A 14,837-nucleotide genomic window follows, 5' to 3' on the forward strand; every position below is an offset into this window, starting at 1 on the left:
ACAGCCCGTCTGCGTTACCGTGGTCACGGCCCCTTTTGTGGCGAATGGTGAAGTTGTATTGCTGGAGCGCAAGGCTCCATCGCAACAATCGCCCATTCGTCCCAGAGACGGTGTGCAACCAGCTGAGGGGATTGTGGTCCGTCTCCACGATGAAGTGGCGCCCGTATAGATAGGGTTGCAGACGCTGCAGGGCCCACACTATGGCCAGGCACTCCTTCTCCATCGTGGAATAGGCAACTTCCCTTGGTAACAGCTTCCTGCTCAGGTACAAGACTGGGTGCTCTTGGCTCGCAGAGTCCACCTGGCTGAGCACCGCACCGAGGCCGAAGTCACTGGCGTCGGTCTGTACTACAAACGGCCGCGTGAAGTCGGCTGCCTGTAGCACGGGCGGGCTGGACAGGGCGTCCTTTAGGGCCCGGAAGGCTGTCTCGCAGTCCATTGTCCAATCGACTGCAGAGGGCAGCTTCTTCTTGGTGAGGTCCGTCAAGGGCTTTGCCAGGCTACTATAGCATGGAACAAACCTCCTATAGTACCCAGTTGTGTGAAGGAAAGGGGGGGTGACACCAGGAGAGGGCTTCCTGACATACTTGAATATCATGATTTATCGTCATATCTCCGGATTTACCTCACAGCTCTGTTACGCTTTTTGCTTTGAGGCTCCTCCCACTCTTCGAAAAAATCCATTGCAGTCACCTCAGTACCAAATGTACCTAATGTAGTGGCTAAAATGAGGTCCTCAAAAAATCCACTCTGATATAGACGGCTCACTACTGAAGCAGCTAGAACGGAGTGGCTTTTTTGAGGTCCTCAAAAAATCCACTACGACACAATGTGGATATTATGAGGACTTTCAGCTGCGCTCTGTTACGCTTTTTGCTTTGAGGCTCCTCCCACTCTTCGAAAAAATCCATTGCAGTCACCTCAGTACCAAATGTACATAATGTAGTGGCTAAAATGAGGTCCTCAAAAAATCCACTCTGATATAGACGGCTCACTACTGAAGCAGCTAGAACGGAGTGGCTTTTTTGAGGTCCTCAAAAAATCCACTACGACACAATGTGGATATTAGGAGGACTTTCAGCTGCGCACTGTTACGCTTTTTGCTTTGAGGCTCCTCCCACTCTTCGAAAAAATCCATTGCAGTCACCTCAGTACCAAATGTACATAATGTAGTGGCTAAAATGAGGTCCTCAAAAAATCCACTCTGATATAGACGGCTCACTACTGAAGCAGCTAGAACGGAGTGGCTTTTTTGAGGTCCTCAAAAAATCCACTACGACACAATGTGGATATTATGAGGACTTTCAGCTGCGCTCTGTTACGCTTTTTGCTTTGAGGCTCCTCCCACTCTTCGAAAAAATCCATTGCAGTCACCTCAGTACCAAATGTACCTAATGTAGTGGCTAAAATGAGGTCCTCAAAAAATCCACTCTGATATAGACGGCTCACTACTGAAGCAGCTAGAACGGAGTGGCTTTTTTGAGGTCCTCAAAAAATCCACTACGACACAATGTGGATATTATGAGGACTTTCAGCTGCGCTCTGTTACGCTTTTTGCTTTGAGGCTCCTCCCACTCTTCGAAAAAATCCATTGCAGTCACCTCAGTACCAAATGTACATAATGTAGTGGCTAAAATGAGGTCCTCAAAAAATCCACTCTGATATAGACGGCTCACTACTGAAGCAGCTAGAACGGAGTGGCTTTTTTGAGGTCCTCAAAAAATCCACTACGACACAATGTGGATATTAGGAGGACTTTTAGCTGCGCACTGTTACGCTTTTTGCTTTGAGGCTCCTCCCACTCTTCGAAAAAATCCATTGCAGTCACCTCAGTACCAAATGTACCTAATGTAGTGGCTAAAATGAGGTCCTCAAAAAATCCACTCTGATATAGACGGCTCACTACTGAAGCAGCTAGAACGGAGTGGCTTTTTTGAGGTCCTCAAAAAATCCACTACGACACAATGTGGATATTATGAGGACTTTCAGCTGCGCTCTGTTACGCTTTTTGCTTTGAGGCTCCTCCCACTCTTCGAAAAAATCCATTGCAGTCACCTCAGTACCAAATGTACATAATGTAGTGGCTAAAATGAGGTCCTCAAAAAATCCACTCTGATATAGACGGCTCACTACTGAAGCAGCTAGAACGGAGTGGCTTTTTTGAGGTCCTCAAAAAATCCACTACGACACAATGTGGATATTATGAGGACTTTCAGCTGCGCTCTGTTACGCTTTTTGCTTTGAGGCTCCTCCCACTCTTCGAAAAAATCCATTGCAGTCACCTCAGTACCAAATGTACCTAATGTAGTGGCTAAAATGAGGTCCTCAAAAAATCCACTCTGATATAGACGGCTCACTACTGAAGCAGCTAGAACGGAGTGGCTTTTTTGAGGTCCTCAAAAAATCCACTACGACACAATGTGGATATTATGAGGACTTTCAGCTGCGCTCTGTTACGCTTTTTGCTTTGAGGCTCCTCCCACTCTTCGAAAAAATCCATTGCAGTCACCTCAGTACCAAATGTACATAATGTAGTGGCTAAAATGAGGTCCTCAAAAAATCCACTATGATATAGACGGCTCACTACTGAAGCAGCTAGAACGGAGTGGCTTTTTTGAGGTCCTCAAAAAATCCACTACGACACAATGTGGATATTAGGAGGACTTTTAGCTGCGCACTGTTACGCTTTTTGCTTTGAGGCTCCTCCCACTCTTCGAAAAAATCCATTGCAGTCACCTCAGTACCAAATGTACCTAATGTAGTGGCTAAAATGAGGTCCTCAAAAAATCCACTCTGATATAGACGGCTCACTACTGAAGCAGCTAGAACGGAGTGGCTTTTTTGAGGTCCTCAAAAAATCCACTACGACACAATGTGGATATTATGAGGACTTTCAGCTGCGCTCTGTTACGCTTTTTGCTTTGAGGCTCCTCCCACTCTTCGAAAAAATCCATTGCAGTCACCTCAGTACCAAATGTACATAATGTAGTGGCTAAAATGAGGTCCTCAAAAAATCCACTCTGATATAGACGGCTCACTACTGAAGCAGCTAGAACGGAGTGGCTTTTTTGAGGTCCTCAAAAAATCCACTACGACACAATGTGGATATTAGGAGGACTTTTAGCTGCGCACTGTTACGCTTTTTGCTTTGAGGCTCCTCCCACTCTTCGAAAAAATCCATTGCAGTCACCTCAGTACCAAATGTACATAATGTAGTGGCTAAAATGAGGTCCTCAAAAAATCCACTCTGATATAGACGGCTCACTACTGAAGCAGCTAGAACGGAGTGGCTTTTTTGAGGTCCTCAAAAAATCCACTACGACACAATGTGGATATTATGAGGACTTTCAGCTGCGCTCTGTTACGCTTTTTGCTTTGAGGCTCCTCCCACTCTTCGAAAAAATCCATTGCAGTCACCTCAGTACCAAATGTACATAATGTAGTGGCTAAAATGAGGTCCTCAAAAAATCCACTCTGATATAGACGGCTCACTACTGAAGCAGCTAGAACGGAGTGGCTTTTTTGAGGTCCTCAAAAAATCCACTACGACACAATGTGGATATTATGAGGACTTTCAGCTGCGCACTGTTACGCTTTTTGCTTTGAGGCTCCTCCCACGCTTCGAAAAAATCCATTGCAGTCACCTCAGTACCAAATGTACATAATGTAGTGGCTAAAATGAGGTCCTCAAAAAATCCACTCTGATATAGACGGCTCACTACTGAAGCAGCTAGAACGGAGTGGCTTTTTTGAGGTCCTCAAAAAATCCACTACGACACAATGTGGATATTATGAGGACTTTCAGCTGCGCACTGTTACGCTTTTTGCTTTGAGGCTCCTCCTACGCTTCGAAAAAATCCATTGCAGTCACCTCAGTACCAAATGTACATAATGTAGTGGCTAAAATGAGGTCCTCAAAAAATCCACTCTGATATAGACGGCTCACTACTGAAGCAGCTAGAACGGAGTGGCTTTTTTGAGGTCCTCAAAAAATCCACTACGACACAATGTGGATATTATGAGGACTTTCAGCTGCGCTCTGTTACGCTTTTTGCTTTGAGGCTCCTCCCACTCTTCGAAAAAATCCATTGCAGTCACCTCAGTACCAAATGTACATAATGTAGTGGCTAAAATGAGGTCCTCAAAAAATCCACTCTGATATAGACGGCTCACTACTGAAGCAGCTAGAACGGAGTGGCTTTTTTGAGGTCCTCAAAAAATCCACTACGACACAATGTGGATATTAGGAGGACTTTCAGCTGCGCTCTGTTACGCTTTTTGCTTTGAGGCTCCTCCCACTCTTCGAAAAAATCCATTGCAGTCACCTCAGTACCAAATGTACATAATGTAGTGGCTAAAATGAGGTCCTCAAAAAATCCACTCTGATATAGACGGCTCACTACTGACGCAGCTAGAACGGAGTGGCTTTTTTGAGGTCCTCAAAAAATCCACTATGACACAATGTGGATATTATGAGGACTTTCAGCTGCGCACTGTTACGCTTTTTGCTTTGAGGCTCCTCCCACGCTTCGAAAAAATCCATTGCAGTCACCTCAGTACCAAATGTACATAATGTAGTGGCTAAAATGAGGTCCTCAAAAAATCCACTCTGATATAGACGGCTCACTACTGAAGCAGCTAGAACGGAGTGGCTTTTTTGAGGTCCTCAAAAAATCCACTACGACACAATGTGGATATTATGAGGACTTTCAGCTGCGCTCTGTTACGGTTTTTGCTTTGAGGCTCCTCCCACTCTTCGAAAAAATCCATTGCAGTCACCTCAGTACCAAATGTACCTAATGTAGTGGCTAAAATGAGGTCCTCAAAAAATCCACTCTGATATAGACGGCTCACTACTGAAGCAGCTAGAACGGAGTGGCTTTTTTGAGGTCCTCAAAAAATCCACTACGACACAATGTGGATATTATGAGGACTTTCAGCTGCGCACTGTTACGCTTTTTGCTTTGAGGCTCCTCCCACTCTTCGAAAAAATCCATTGCAGTCACCTCAGTACCAAATGTACATAATGTAGTGGCTAAAATGAGGTCCTCAAAAAATCCACTCTGATATAGACGGCTCACTACTGAAGCAGCTAGAACGGAGTGGCTAAAATGAGGTCCTCAAAAAATCCACTACGACACAATGTGTGAAATTATAACCACTTTCTTGGTTGCGCTCTGTTACGTTTTTCGCCGTGAGGCTCCTCCCACTCTTCAAAAAACTGAATTTCAGTCACCTCAGTACCAAATGTACATAATGAAGGCTACAGAGAGATCCTCAAAAAATCCACTCTGATCCAATATGGTAAGTTATGAAGACTGTCAGCTGCGCGGTTCCGTTTTTCCTTGTGAGGCTCCGCCCACTCTTTCAATGTCAGTCCTGCGGCCACGACTTGTGGAAATACGGTAAAATTAAAATTCCAGCAAAACTGAACAATCAGCGCTGTGTGGAATTATTTATATTGTAAAAAGCAATAATAAAATGTAAGTTATAATAATAATGAAAATAAAAATTTGCCCTTTGGAAAAAAATAATAAATATAACAGTGTGAGCATCTAATAAATAAAAACATGAAATCATTCCAATTATAAATCTGATTCCAGCCCCTGCTGGAGAAACTGAACTGTGTTGTATGGAGAAAAGATCACAGAGATCATCAAAAAATCCACTCTGATCTAGACACCTCACTGGTGAAGCAGCTAGAACGGAGTGGATAAAATGAGGTGACCAAAAACAACAACTGTCCAGGCGACGTCGCCATGATAATCTTACACATCAAGATAGATTGGCGATTGAATCCCTGGACAGGATGGATGATGTTGTTATTAAGCCCGCGGACAAGGGGGGAAACATCGTGATCTGGCCCACTATTATGTACGAGAGGGAGGCATTTCGCCAGCTACGCGATAAGGCCACTTACCATCGTCTCCACTATAACCCCGCTCTGACCTTCTCCGCCCAACTCCAGTCCATCCTGGGCAAGGCATGTGATGATGGCATCATTAGTAAGCAGGTTGTAGAGGGACTCACAGTACGTTTCCCTAAGATATCTACTTTCTATCTACTGCCTAAAATCCACAAAGATGCCCTCTGTCCTCCTGGCCGTCCTATTGTGTCCGGCATTGAGGGGTTGTGTGAGCCAACATGTCGATTCATCGACTATTATTTAAAACCTCTGGTAGAAACACTCCCCTCATATGTCCGTGACACTACGGACGTTCTCAGGAGGATCGACGGCATCTCTGTGGATGAAGGGACACTGCTTGTTACTGCAGATGTTGAGTCCCTCTACACCTGCATTTGCCATGAGGATGGACTGGAGGCCACCAAGTATTTTTTGTTGGCCTCTGGTCGGGATGGCTCGATGTGTGATTTGATCCTTGAGTTGCTCCGCTTTGTCCTTACCCACAATTTCTTTTTATTTAAAGATAATTATTATTTGCAGCAGCGCGGCACTGCCATGGGCGCGGCCTGCGCGCCTTCGTACGCAAACCTCTTCCTAGGTTACTGGGAGAGGGGTTTGCTGTGCGACGGGGGCGGGCCGGCCGATGCCCATGTGCAGTGCTGGTTGCGATATATTGATGATTTGTTTATTTTGTGGGCGGGCAAGGCGGAGCAACTTGACGAATTCATGGGCGGACTGGGCATGAACTCCTGTAACATCAAACTAACCTATAGGAGTGATGCAAGACGTCTGGATTTCCTTGATATTGACATTGAGATTGACGGTAATCAGGTTATCCAGACAGATGTTTTCCGTAAAACAACTTCGGTCAACTCCTTGCTTCATGCCTCGTCTTCCCATGATCGATCTACTATTCGAGCCATCCCGACGGGCCAATTTTTGCGCATGAGGCGCATCTGCTCCTCTGACCTTAAGTTTGAGGAGCAAGCGGCGGACCTTACAATTCGGTTTCAAGAGCGGGGTTATAGTAATAGGAGCATCAAAAGGGCTTATTTACGGGCAAAACATACCCCTCGTTCTACCTTGCTTTATGGTGGGGCGGCTAAGTCTGGTATCTCTTCTAATCCCGGTCCAATCAGGTTCATCTCTACATTCAATCATGAATGGAATAATATGCGAACCATCCTTAGCAGGCATTGGGGGGTCCTTCAATCAGACCCTATCCTCCGTAATTTATTATCTGATTATCCACTTTTGACATCTCGTAGGTCACGTAATCTCCGTGACATTTTAGTCCGGAGTCATTACATTCCACGCCAGCCCAGTTCCTTTTTGGACCTTGGTAGCCCCCTTAAGGGCTGTTTTCCCTGCGGCCACTGTCTGGCCTGCAGCAATGTCCTTCGCAGTTCATCCTTCACCTCTGCTGATGGGGCCCGTACTTACGATATTCAACATTATGTATCGTGCGGCACCAGCAATGTGGTTTATTATGCCACTTGTGGGTGCCGCATGATATATGTTGGCCTCACCAGCAGAGAGTTACGCAAACGCGTGAGGGAACATGTGAGGGACATTGCTGCGGCCCGGACGGCGGTTGACATTTCCAGCCTCAAGACCCTCCCACGTCACTTTCATGCTTTTCATGCTTGTGATCCTAAATCCCTGCTTGTTAGGGGTATAGATGTTATTCATGGGGGTGCTCGTGGAGGGAATGTACGTAAAATTCTAGCACAACGTGAAACCCGCTGGATTTACATCTTGGGAACAATGTCCCCTAGGGGGTTAAATGAACATCTTAGCTTTGCACCGTTTCTGTGACAATGTATTGTCTCTATGTTTTTTCCTGTCTCCCTGGTTCCAAGTGCCTCGTTTTTAATTATTTACAATTTTGTTTTTATTCTAGTTATAAATTTCTTCTGGCACTTCCTTAGGAGCGCTGAGTACTTCTGCATGGCAATCTCTTACACCCTTCATATCTGCGATCACGGATCTGGACTTATACTAAGGACTACAGGATTGTTTATACTGCAATTTCCTCCCATGTGATCCATGTTACTCTTTTCTCTCCTGCCCCCTCCCTGGTCCCTCCCCTCCGCGTCTGACAGCCGCATTTCCGGGTTACAGCCGGTCTCCTCGGCATCTTTAATCGCCTCTGCGCATGCGCGGGTTTATGAGTGACGTCCTCATCTCCGCGCATGCGCAAACCATCTTGATGGGCGTTGATTGCCGGCGATTCCGGGCCCGGGACTTCCCATGATGCGGTCTGCTCTGACGCTGCGGGGGGAGTGACCAGGGAGGTATGGCGCCATGCTTAAAAGCATGTCTTACTCACAGCGTGGTCATCCCCCTGATGAAATGATCGTACTCACTGGATCGTGAAACGTATACGTCGGGGTCTCCAGGGGGACCTCTTTGCTGCCGTTCACTGGCTGTGTGTGCCTTATGGGTATGCTTCCTATTTGGGTTTTGCGCCCATTGTTGTTTCATTATATGCCTGACATAGGCTCAATGTGATTGCCACCTGTGTTTACTATGCATATGCTACTTTATGCCTAATACAGCATTCGCTTGTGCTATCATGGAATATATGTGATACCGACGCCATGTTAACTCACATGTAATTGTTTTATTACATTACGTATTTTGAATTTTCCATGTGCACATGGGTTTCTATTTTTACATATGCTATGGGCATTATGGTTATGACATGGATGTATGATTAAATGGGGGGCACGTAATCTGTGCTTATGATAAAAAAAAAAAATCTTTTCCTCCGTTTTTTCACATCTGTCCGTAATCTGCATATGTGTATCTGTTATAACATATAATTGTTGCTGTCATTTTAACAGCCAACTATGTTTGTTTAATATCTATGTGGTGGCCCATTGTAATTATTCTGCATGTTGTAACATCTTTCATACAACTTTTGTCACACACATGTCTTTGATATTGCCGCTTATCCTTTCCTGTGCCAGTTCTGTGATAATAAATTGTTTATATTGCAATACACTCCGTCCTGTCCTCCTTGTTTCTACATGTGACTGCAGCGAGGCCTCAAGAAATCAACTCCGATCTAGACACTTCAGCACTGAACCGGCTAAATCAGAGTGGAAAAAATGAGGCCTCAAAAAATCAACTCCGATATAGCCGGCTCACTACTGAAGCAGCTAGATCAGAGGAGCACAAAACATCAACTCTGATCTAGACGCAACCGTCCGCTCTGCACACACAGAGAAGCCTGAGCACTGCTGCTTCCCGCCCACAGATCAGCACAGCACTGAGGAGGCCCCGCCCCTTCCGGTGACATCATGATTTCATGAAATCACTCCTCCCACCTCAAAAAATCAACTCCGATCTAGCCTCTACCATATATCTAGTGTGCGGCTCTGCAGGTGGAGGTAGGTGCAGGGTATTATATATCTAGTGTGCGGCTCTGCAGGTGGAGGTAGGTGCAGGGTATTATATATCTAGTGTGCGGCTCTGCAGGTGGAGGTAGGTGCAGGGTATTATATATCTAGTGTGCGGCTCTGCAGGTGGAGGTAGGTGCAGGGTATTATATATCTAGTGTGCGGCTCTGCAGGTGGAGGTAGGTGCAGGGTATTATATATCTAGTGTGCGGCTCTGCAGGTGGAGGTAGGTGCAGGGTATTATATATCTAGTGTGCGGCTCTGCAGGTGGAGGTAGGTGCAGGGTATTATATATCTAGTGTGCGGCTCTGCAGGTGGAGGTAGGTGCAGGGTATTATATATCTAGTGTGCGGCTCTGCAGGTGGAGGTAGGTGCAGGGTATTATATATCTAGTGTGCGGCTCTGCAGGTGGAGGTAGGTGCAGGGTATTATATATCTAGTGTGCGGCTCTGCAGGTGGAGGTAGGTGCAGGGTATTATATATCTAGTGTGCGGCTCTGCAGGTGGAGGTAGGTGCAGGGTATTATATATCTAGTGTGCGGCTCTGCAGGTGGAGGTAGGTGCAGGGTATTATATATCTAGTGTGCGGCTCTGCAGGTGGAGGTAGGTGCAGGGTATTATATATCTAGTGTGCGGCTCTGCAGGTGGAGGTAGGTGCAGGGTATTATATATCTAGTGTGCGGCTCTGCAGGTGGAGGTAGGTGCAAGGTATTATATATCTAGTGTACGGCTCTGCAGGTGGAGGTAGGTGCAGGGTATTATATATCTAGTGTGCGGCTCTGCAGGTGGAGGCAGGTGCAGGGTATTATATATCTAGTGTGCGGCTCTGCAGGTGGAGGTAGGTGCAGGGTATTATATATCTAGTGTGCGGCTCTGCAGGTGGAGGTAGGTGCAGGGTATTATATATCTAGTGTGCGGCTCTGCAGGTGGAGGTAGGTGCAGGGTATTATATATCTAGTGTGCGGCTCTGCAGGTGGAGGTAGGTGCAGGGTATTATATATCTAGTGTGCGGCTCTGCAGGTGGAGGTAGGTGCAGGGTATTATATATCTAGTGTGCGGCTCTGCAGGTGGAGGTAGGTGCAGGGTATTATATATCTAGTGTGCGGCTCTGCAGGTGGAGGTAGGTGCAGGGTATTATATATCTAGTGTGCGGCTCTGCAGGTGGAGGTAGGTGCAGGGTATTATATATCTAGTGTGCGGCTCTGCAGGTGGAGGTAGGTGCAGGGTATTATATATCTAGTGTGCGGCTCTGCAGGTGGAGGTGTGTGGAGGTTCCCCATTACTGGGCTCAGGCGGCATTAACCCCTTCAGCTCTGAGACTTTCTTGGTGTTTTTCTCTCGCTGATTTCTATGAATCGTGAGGTTTTTGTTCCTTTTCCTCTGATAGATACAATCGCCCCAACAATGAGAGGCCGGAAGTGAGGAAACCTGTCTGCCCTCGGTCCTCGGCCCCTTTCTGCCCTCGGTCCTCGGCCCCTTTCTGCCCTCGGTCCTCGGCCCCTTTCTGCCCTCGGTCCTCGGCCCCTTTCTGCCCTCGGTCCTCGGCCCCTTTCTGCCCTCGGTCCTCGGCCCCTTTCTGCCCTCGGTCCTCGGCCCCTTTCTGCCCTCGGTCCTCGGCCCCTTTCTGCCCTCGGTCCTCGGCCCCTTTCTGCCCTCGGTCCTCGGCCCCTTTCTGCCCTCGGTCCTCGGCCCCTTTCTGCCCCCCACAGTATAATGTTCCCCCAGAATGTTCTCATTATATGTTTCCCCTTATAATCTCCAGTAGTTGTATTATTACAGCGGATTCTTTATGATGTTACATCGCCATCTTCTCCCCATTCACGTCCCTACAATATCGGATCCTCTCAGTGAAGATCTTCTATAGAAGAGAATTCTCCTGATTGCCCCGTGAAGGATGGATATGGACAGGGACAAGATGGCGGAGAGGAAATTACACCTCACCCTAGAGATCCTCTTCCGGCTTACTGGAGAGGTGAGAGATTCTGATGACGTCACATTACATCATTCTTATCTATGGGAATAACAGATGGACAGAGCTGGAGAGGTGAGGACTCTGGAAATGTCTGGAGTGAGAATTATTACTGTGTCTCTCCATAACCAGGATTACACAGTAGTGAAGAAGACCTCTAGTGAGCGCTGTCAGACCCCTGTGTCTGAGGGATGGGGAAGACCCCTGAGCCCAATCACGGGGCCTCCACCTCACCCCCCGATATATGAGGACATCAATGACCAGAAGATCCTAGAACTCACCTACAAGATGATTGAGCTGCTGACTGGAGAGGTGACACTGCTGGGAATGCTGGGACATTATACAGTAACGCTATGAAGGGATCGGGGGTGACGGTATCATTGTATGTGTCAGGTTCCTATAAGGTGTCAGGACGTCACCGTCTATTTCTCCATGGAGGAGTGGGAGTATTTAGAAGGACACAAAGATCTGTACACGGACGTCATGATGGAGGATCCCCAGCCCCTCACATCACCAGGTAATAGACAGGACTAAATACACACGGCCTATAATTATCTGTATGTAAGGAATGAATTCAGTCCCTGTATGTGTCTCCTCCAGTTCTATCCAGTAAGAGGACAACACCAGAGAGATGTCCCCGTCCTTTTCTCCCACAGGACTGTAAACAAGAAGACCCCGATGTTCCTCAGGATGTGTTTCCTCCAGTTCTATCCAGTAAGAGATATCTACTCATGTACTTTCTGCACTAATTTGTGTTTACATTTTTAGACTTTCTGCTCTGTTTTTTTCAGCTGTATTTTCTTTGCTTCTGCTTCTTCTGTTTGTTTCTAGTGCCTTCTCTATGTTGTTATGATGGTGTGACGCCCTGGGCAAGCCAGGGGTCACAGGTAATGACATCACCACACCCTACACCCCGGTTAGGTACACCTAGGCTAAACCTAAAATCCTTGTTGCCTTCCTCCAGGGGCTGATGTCCACACCAGGGGGTGGAGCCAGGCGGTTGGTCTCCACCGACCAAGGGGTACACAGTCCTGGAGGCGGGAAACCAGGCAGTGGAGAGTTGAGTGTTGAGTGAGGAGGAGGTGAAGTGAGGAGTTAGCGTTTGACAGCAAAAAGCCTGAAGTTGGTCCGGGTGTGTGCCCCAGACCGAGACAGCAAGGTTAGCAGATGGCGGTGACCGTCTGCAGTGGAGGCTGATCGGAGTTGCCGTAAGGACCGCGGACGGGTGGTGGCCCGGCGGTACCGGACCGGTACACAGGGAGAAGCCAGCACCAGTGGCAGGGGCCTTTCGGATCTCGGAAAGGCTAGGAGTCGCCGTGAATTTGCCAAATCCGTCAGTGAAGGGGACCTCCTGGGTCTCCAAACAACTAAGTCCCGATTGAAGGCAACAGTCCAACCGTATGCGAGAGACATCGCCACCGCCAAGGCACCAGTTTCTCAGGGCCAGCGCCTGCGGGCAAAGAGGAGCTCCTCCGGCCCATATCCAGGTCGGGGAGCGGGTTACCGGTGGGAACCCATCGCTAACAACATTGACTTAGGTGCAGGAAAAGAGACAGTCACCGCTAACTACCGGGGAAAAGCAACAGCAGCCGTCCGTGGGAACCGTCTTTCCAGCCGTGTGTTTTACCGAGAACTGTGTCACCGTCTCAGGCTGAGTGAGTACCACCGTGCCGTGAGGCACAGCGCTGCCCCCGCGTCCCTGCACCTCACCAAGCCCCGCACCGGGCCTGCCATTCCTCATCCCCCACCTCATCACTGGGCCCCGGGACAACCACCCCCTACCCACGGAGGGGAGAACTAACAACTTTGCTGCTCCCCGTCACCGCTCCCGGGATCCCCATACAGAGCAGCGGTGGTGCTACCAAAAATTACCACAATCGTGGGTGGCGTCACGGACAATAAACAATCCCAAAAACCAATCCCCTTTCACTCACGGGCGAGGAGCGCCGCTCGAGTCCCCGGGATCCGGCCCATCGCTCGAGCCACCGAGCAGCAGCAGGCCGCCGTAGCAGCGGCGGCCGGACCCGAGCAGTGGGAGAGCGCGGCGTCCCCTCCTCCGCCCGCGACAACGGCAACTCAAAGACCTGCAGATGGTTCATGAATACCCTGTTTCCCCGAAAAGACGACTTACACCGAAAATAAGACTTAGCACGATTTCATGGGATTTTTGGAGAATGCTTGAAATATAAGCCCTACTAAAAAAAAAACCCTAGTTACAGTCAGGGCCAGCATTGGAAGGAGTCAAATTGAGCAGTTTCTCAGGAACCCCACTCTCTTAGGGACCCCATCAATTGTATTCTAAGGTTGATTGTTTAAGAACCTTTTGATGACTTCAAAGTCATGTGACATGATGTAACCAAAGGTCTCTTAATTGCAGGAGTCTAAACTGAACAGGACACAGGCTGGCATTAGGGGAAAGGGAGAGCAAATTAGAATTGTGCGACTTTTGTAGGTTGGCCAGAAGAAGGGTGTGAAGCTAACGCTTCTCAAATTCATAACAAACTTCGGCATTCCCTATGACAGAGATTTCACTCCAGTCCCTGACGTCATTTTTCAGTGTCCATCACTGGTATTCATGAATTACAGCCGTAATGTTTATCTGCACAGACAGCAAGACCCTGCTACCTGCTTTGGTTAGAAAGCCTAAAGGTACTGTCACACTTAGCGACGCTCCAGCGATCCCACCAGCGATCTGACCTGGCAGGGATCGCTGGAGCGTCGCTACATGGTCGCTGGTGAGCACTGAATCAGGCAGATCTTCACAGCCATCAGAGATTAGCTACTGCCCACCAGTGACCCGTGTAACAACGCTGTGCTTGGTAACCATAGTACACACCGGGTTACTAAGCAAAGCGCTTTGCTTACAGTTACCCGATGTGTACCTTGGCTACGTGTGCAGGGAGCAAGGAGCCGGCTTCTAGAAGCTGCGGACGCTGGTAACCAAGGTAAATATCGGGTAACCAAGCAAAGCGATTTGCTTGGTTACCTGATGTGTACCTTGGTTACCAGCGTCCGCAGAAGCCGGCTCCCTGCTCCCTGCACATTCAGATCGTTGGTCTCTCGCTGTCAAACACAGCGATGTGTGCTTCACAGCGGGAGAGCAACGACCAAAAAATGGTCCAGGACATTCAGCAACGACCTGCGACCTCATAGCAGGGGCCAGGTCGTAGCTGGATGTCACACACAGCGACATCGCTAGTAAGATCGCTGTTGCGTCACAGAAACCATGACTCAGCAGCGATGTCGCTAGCGATGTCGCTTAGTGAGACGTGGCCTTAATGCAGGCGTCACACGGTACGATCTATCGTGCGATCGCACCCGCCCCCATCGTTTGTGCGTCACGGGCAAATCGCTGCCCGTGGCGCACAAAGTCCATAAACCCGCGTCACACGCACTTACCTGCTGAGCGATGTTGCTGTGGACGGCGAACAACCACTTCCTGAAGGGGGAGAGACGTTCGGCGTCACAGCGACGTCACACAGCGGCCGGCCAATAAAAGCGGAGGGGCGGAGATGAGCGGGACGTAAACATCCCGCCCACCTCCTTCCTTTCGCATA

The sequence above is a fragment of the Anomaloglossus baeobatrachus genome, unplaced genomic scaffold (assembly GCF_048569485.1).
Source record: "Anomaloglossus baeobatrachus isolate aAnoBae1 unplaced genomic scaffold, aAnoBae1.hap1 Scaffold_258, whole genome shotgun sequence".
Classification (NCBI taxonomy): domain Eukaryota; kingdom Metazoa; phylum Chordata; class Amphibia; order Anura; family Aromobatidae; genus Anomaloglossus; species Anomaloglossus baeobatrachus.